Consider the following 6710-nt stretch of genomic DNA (forward strand, 5'->3'; position numbering starts at 1 on the left):
AACTAGTGGTATGCTGACTTGGTCAAAAAAGTTGAAAAATAGGACAGATGTAAATAATCGCGATTATTTACAAATGATAACTTTTTGTAAATTTTTGATCGAATGAGTATGTACACATGTTTATCACATCAATATAAGCCTATAAATCAAATTTCAACAAGTTTGGATAAATTTTTTCCCAATTTACACTCAAAATTCAAAAGTCAGTACAAACTTTAGTTTTCACCCAGTTTTTTGCCACTTTGGTGATCCAAATCTCTTGGTCCTCTACAAAAGTTGTTTGTACACATGCAATGAGTCAATGGTATGAACCTTGGTCAGTTTAGAGCAGAAAGTTAATAATCACGATTATTAACTTCAGGCTTGAAATGAACATTTTTTTGCAAATTTTTCAAAGACAATCTTTACATGAGCTATTTTAAGCCTATGAATCAAGTCAAAACTTAATTTGGCCTAAAATGTAAAAAAAAAGTAAATAAGATGAGTTTTTTGGCCAAGTCTTGAAATTTTTACCTTGAAGTGTCTTTGAGCTTACCAACTGGTTCAGACAACTTTTAAGCTTACTCTCTAGTCGGATTGAGTGGTTTCGAGCTATTTCTAGCTGTAGACCTGAAACTCTGCAACTTCCAATAACAACTCACACTTGATTCTTTCAAAGAGAGAAATGTTCTGAAGTCCACCTCGGATCCTACTTACGCTACTCCTAGATTCTCATGCAATGGGGGGTGAAAAGTGTCCACAAACACTCGTTTTCTTGTCTTTTATGTTTTTCTGAGCATTGATCTTAAGACTTGTCTCGTCTACCAATCGTTCTCAAAATCCTAATCTATTTCTACAATCCTACAATCCTAAAGCAACTCAGCAAGTACAATTACTTCCAAGCTACCTCTACACAGTAAAAGACGACAATCTTAAGCTATGCGGTTTCTAAAAGAAATTTTTGAACTCTAGGCGAACCTAGAGGAAGTTAAAGGACAACTACACAATACGCTCGTGTTTTTTCCTAGTTTAGTTCTCTTCGATCGCCGGCAGTGGTGGAAAATGTGGGACGCATGTCTAACCTCACCATCCTATCTTATTGCAGTATTAGCAAGAACCACGATTAATTTGTCAATCCATGGGATGAAGCTGGCTCGACTAGTGCATAGAGGCTACAAGAGGTCGTCAATCTCTCAGAAAACAACTAACAACTCGCATCTAGCTCAAGCTACACTCAAGTCACGAAATCACCAAAAGCCAATCGCTCACCGGCAAACAAATCACATCCGTTACAGTATCAGATGACATCCAAACATAACGAAACTTCTAAGACAAGTTTATATGACCTAAGCACACATGCTTATGGTCTCAAACCCCACTTTAAGTCAAGTTTCAAAATTGCGATTATTAACAGCAATGGATTTTTTGACCTAGTCATTTTCGACCTAGAATACCCCAATACCCCGCCTATGCTTAGTTTTTTATTTGAAAGTGTAAATTCCTAGTTATGATGAAATTAGATCGTGGGTCGCGGCGACGCAAAAAGCTACAAAATACTGTCAACTACTTACGTCAATGCGTAGAGCTCTTACCTGCGTTTGCAATGCAACAAACACGACTGCAATGTGACAATCGGGGAGGGAGTAGGAAGCGCGAGAAGGAGAGGAGTGAGCGTCGTTAGCTCATGCTGTGTATTTCTTATCCAAAAACTTAAAAAAACTTACAAAAATTGGCTTTTATACCTTAGCCAAGGTTCTTGGGTGGTCAAAACTAATAATCTGGAGTTCTACCAAAGCTGGAAAATGACTGGCTGATACAATTTGGAAGCTTGTAGCCCCGGCTCATTAATTACAGAGTTTATCAGAGGAGTTACAATATTCCCGATTTATCAAAATAATAAGTGTTTTACAAAGAGAATTCCGAAAAATGGTGTCCGTGTTAGCTTGCTACTAACACTCTCCATGCACCTCAGCACCATGAACAATTGCCATGTTGTGCAACATACAACATGTTGCAATCATCCTCAAGACCATGAAAATATCACACTACCACAATCTACCATGAAGAATTGCAATGTTGTGAAACACACAACATGTTGCAATCATCCTCGGGACCATGATAATATCAGGCTACCGCAATCTACCATCCGAAATTCTCCATGTTCCCTTCACATAATTGAACACATGTTCCACCACTCTACGTGTAGAAGATAGCCTCTCACTAAAGCATGCTTCACATGGGGTGTTGAGTGGGGCTACAAACAGACATATTTGCCATGGTAGTGGATAGTACCCCCCATCTCTAATCATGTACTCTCGGATGTTGTAACCCAAATCCATGAATGAAGGGCCATTTAGAATTTCATTTTCCTTTGTAAGTCTAAAGAAATTAGAGTTTTGCAGAGCTTTTCTATCATCCCTAGGACCTGGAAAACCAATTCAAACATCTAGGAAGTGCAAGTTATGGTCTACAATTCCTTGCAATGTCATGGAGTACCTGGCTTTCCTGTCATACAAATTAGCCGTTAGCTCATGTTTTGGGGCCTCCATGACGATGTGTGTGCAGTTGATGGCGCCACAAAAATTAGGCATTAGTTATTGCCTAGCCATGCCTCTCTTTACTCTACTGCCATTTGAGCTGGTGTGAGAGGCCAAAATAGGAAAGTGTCCATATGCACCGGCAGGGCTTCAATGAAGTATTGAAATATCTTTGAAAGTGTGAAGATCCCACAACCAAACTTCTTAAAAATGAGCTTCAATGATCAACCTATTGCAAGGCACAGAAGTACGATGGCCACCTTACGTTGCACAATGAATTGGCACCCTTGAACTAGTAGCAAGGATGGAGGTATTGGGCCTTGCACCAAAGCTGGTTCAAGAAATTCTACAAGGTGGTCAAAGAATGGACGAGGCAATTGAAAGAAGGACTTGAAGCAATTGAGGTCCTCTAGACACCACTCCCCACACATGTTCCACCATAAGTGATCACGGCTTCACATACCATGGACCATTGACGCCTACCCTAGTGGATGTGCGGTGATTTCAAGAATGCTCCCGCGATGAATGCAAGAATTGCGACATGATCACTGCTATCATTATCACAAAGCAAGCCACTAGCTAGTAAATGGAGTAGCAACGCAAAGCAACAAAGCATTTGCCACTTATGGTGAAGGATGCAAATTGCAACTTGCATGAGGGCAATGATGCAACCCTTTGCAATTAGAGTGGTACTCATATGTGATGGCATTGTTGTCCATTGCTTGGGGAGAAGAGCAGTAAATGCTTCTTGGTGCAATATGTAGGTTTTTCCAGAGTGGGATAGAGAAAGACCAGTGACACTTGAGGAACCCAATTACCACTCGCAATATGTGTGTGTGTGTGTGTGTGTGTGTGTGTGTGTGTGTGTGTGTGTTGGGGGGGGGGGGGGGGGGGGGAAGCAAAGGTGGAGAAGAATGTACTGCAAGGGGGCTCGGTGTTGAAGGGAATGCTAGTAGGGAACACTACAACAAATGATGAACATGAGTGTGTGGGGAGATGTGGAGAGAGAGAGAGAGAGAGAGAGAGAGAGAGAGAGAGAGAGAGAGAGGAGTGAGCAACAAATTTGGGCACATCAGCAATGGTGGAGTGAGTAGCAAATTCAGCAATGGTGCAGTGAGCACCAATGTTGAGCTGCAATGAACATGGTATGTTGCATTTGGTGTGGGCACATGGCAATTAAGCGACAAGTAACAAGCGGTACTAGTGGGGGTTAACTCGTGCAAAACCTCAACAGAATGTTGGCGAGGGTAGGGACATTGGGGCAGCGGGGTTTAACTTGTGTACTGGTGGGGGTTAACCCGTGCAAAACCTCAGCAAAATGTTGGCGGGGGTAGGGACCTTGGGGCAACGAGGGTCAGCAATTAACTACAACCCTAGCTAGAACGAAACACCTCTATTAAGATTTGGATTTGTGAATGAGGGGATTTGAAAGTGTGTGCATCCCCCAACAAGTGATTGTAAATTGATTCAATTTTTAAGTTAGAAAGTTCTTGTGCATGAATTGATTGACCGAATTTGTCATGGTGCAATCCCTTTCCCTTTTAAAGGAAGGTATGGTTTTATGATTGTTCAAGCATGATAAAAAAATTGAGATGAATTTTAAAATGCATTGGAACCGAATTGGTTGTAAATTGAGCTTGGCATTGTGAAAATTTTGCACTCAATTCCATATGTGTAGACATGAGAGCTTAATTATATTTTGATCGACTTTGGGAATTGAAATTGAACAATCAAATGATCAAGGTTGGAATTGAGCATCGTGTGTATGCTTTGATTTATCAATGAGATTTGTGCTTTATGGGAGATGCAACTAAAAATAAAAGGTGTTCCTAAATGGCTTTAAAAACATAAAAGGTGTTCCTAACTCAAAGATTCCTTCAAACTCTATTGTACACTCCACTCCCTCAGCCCCAACCAAATCTAGTCGTGGACGCTAAGCTAAATCTTTGGTCTCGCAATTCCCTGATAATATGCTAAGGCACCAAGCATGTACATAGAGATTGTAAGGTAGAAAGCGTACATCCATTGAGAGTTTGGATTTTGATGCATGGTGTTCGCCCGTATGCTGCCTTTGAGAACCCTACCTAGAATCTGATCTTTCTCCTAAGCCACATGAGGGTTTCTTTTGATACGATTCCTACCTTAGTCTCTTTTCAGGAGTTCCCCTATTGCGAGACCAACAATTTAGCATCATCGAGAGTATGACTTTATGGGCTTACTAAAGGTATTTGTGCAATGGGTGATATCCCTCATGGCTATTTAAAATGATGCTAAGATTTGATATATAACAGTAGAGTGGGCACTCTCGTTGACAATGGCGAGACCTAATATATGCACGTAGGCGTGATCGACGTCCGAAAACAACACCAAGCCGCTGTAGGGTGAGATCTCTCTCTCTCTCTCTCTCTCTCTCTCTCTCTCTCTCTCTCTCTCTACGACGTTAAAACTCTCTTCTTCTTCTTCTTCTTCTTCTTCTTCTCTCTCTCTCTAACCCTGATCGCCTGCGCGCAAGGGCCAAGGTCAGGCTGGTCTGCAGGACGAGCAAGTCGCATCCGCATTTTTGCAAAAAGCCCATAGTGGTGCTGGCAAGAGCTGCCACCAACGCCCTCCTCCTCCTACAAACACAGGACTCAGGTGGGAGAGAGGACCAACGACACTCAGAGAGAGAGAGACTTCGTGCCTTTAAATCTTACCGAGCGATACAACTCTGTGTGTGTGTGTGTGTGTGTGTGTGTGTGTGTGTGAGAGAGAGAGAGAGAGAGAGAGTTACTGAGCGTTAAACTGATTTCAACTACACATAAAGCCAATATATACAGAGACTTTTGACTTTCTAAATTCTTCCAATAACCTTTTGACTTTTTGCCTACCTATCCGTCAACGTCAGGGGCAGGGGGGCTGCAGTTCTACGTCCTCCATCTACACTTCCTTCTGTGGAGGAATCTCTGCACAAGCCGTCCGATGAGCTACACATCAGCACAGGGAATGAATGGCTCAAACCTCCAATGATTGCTTTCCAGATCAGCACAGGGAATGGCACCTCGTGTAGACAACCGGCATGCAGAATTGATTCTCTTGATGACAAGTCATCAGCTGGAAGCTAATGCGAGAAGCCAACACGTCAACAGCTGGAACGTCTCTTCACTGTGCGCTCTGATCATAGCTCTGACAGTGGCTCCCCTGTCCCTCGACTCTTGACGGCCGGGAAAGGACGTTTACTATCCTTTTCCTTGTAACAACTGCTCCCGCCATGGCTCCCGGCCTCCGCCGTTCGCCATGCAGTCACAGTTGTTACGGGGAAAGGATAGTAAACGTCCTTTCCCTACCCCTTAAACGACTAGTATCTGATACATTTTTTATAAGAATTTTTATTTTTTTGAGATTGGAGGAACACTGATGAAGTTGGCTTGACATTGATATTCGATTATGGATTAAGAGAGTTCTTTTGAGAGTAACAAAAGGACGATGTTGATTTTAGTCATGCTAACCCACCATTGTCACTACACAAGCGGCCCCCCCCCACTGGTGGTTGAGGCGCTCTTGACCGTTTGCTTGCCTTGGCTCAAACTCGCTCAGATACCCTTTATATTTCCCGTGGGAGATTGCTCTTGTGAGAAGACATTTCAAAAAATGAAATTTAAAAATAAAAGTCCAAAAAAAGGATGCACACACTAGGCTGGCTTGCGTGCTCCTCTGCCCGACTTTGTCGCCACATTCTAGTGCTCACCCATTGACGGCGATGATCGAGCTCTCTCTCTCTCTCTCTCTCTCTCTCTCTCTCTCTCACACACACACACACACACACACAAGATATTCAACAATGAGTCAACGTATGATTTTGTGGCCGACTATCTCACCCACTTGCAGATTTTTTGGGCTGGTTGCAGTCAACAACCACCTCGAGTTGTTGGCCCACCTGCCGACTATGGCACTGGCAGCCACAAAAAGAAAAATATGGCCTCCTGACTTCATACGGTGTAGGCTCGTAGCCACTAGCCAATGGCCATTCTGACAGTATACACTCAAAATGGGCAAAGAAAAATTGTTCGCTTCTGCGGTGCTCATGGCCCTGGCCCGAAATTTCTCACAATGTACCCACTTTGGGCCAATTGTCATTACTAGCACACCTTTTGCAGTTCCTTGACCCATAAAATCACACACGCACACACCTCGCTGAGCCCGCAACTCTCGCCTGTT

This window comes from Adiantum capillus-veneris, chromosome 7, assembly GCF_014529385.1.
Source record: "Adiantum capillus-veneris isolate H3 chromosome 7, ASM1452938v2, whole genome shotgun sequence".
NCBI lineage: Eukaryota > Viridiplantae > Streptophyta > Polypodiopsida > Polypodiales > Pteridaceae > Adiantum > Adiantum capillus-veneris.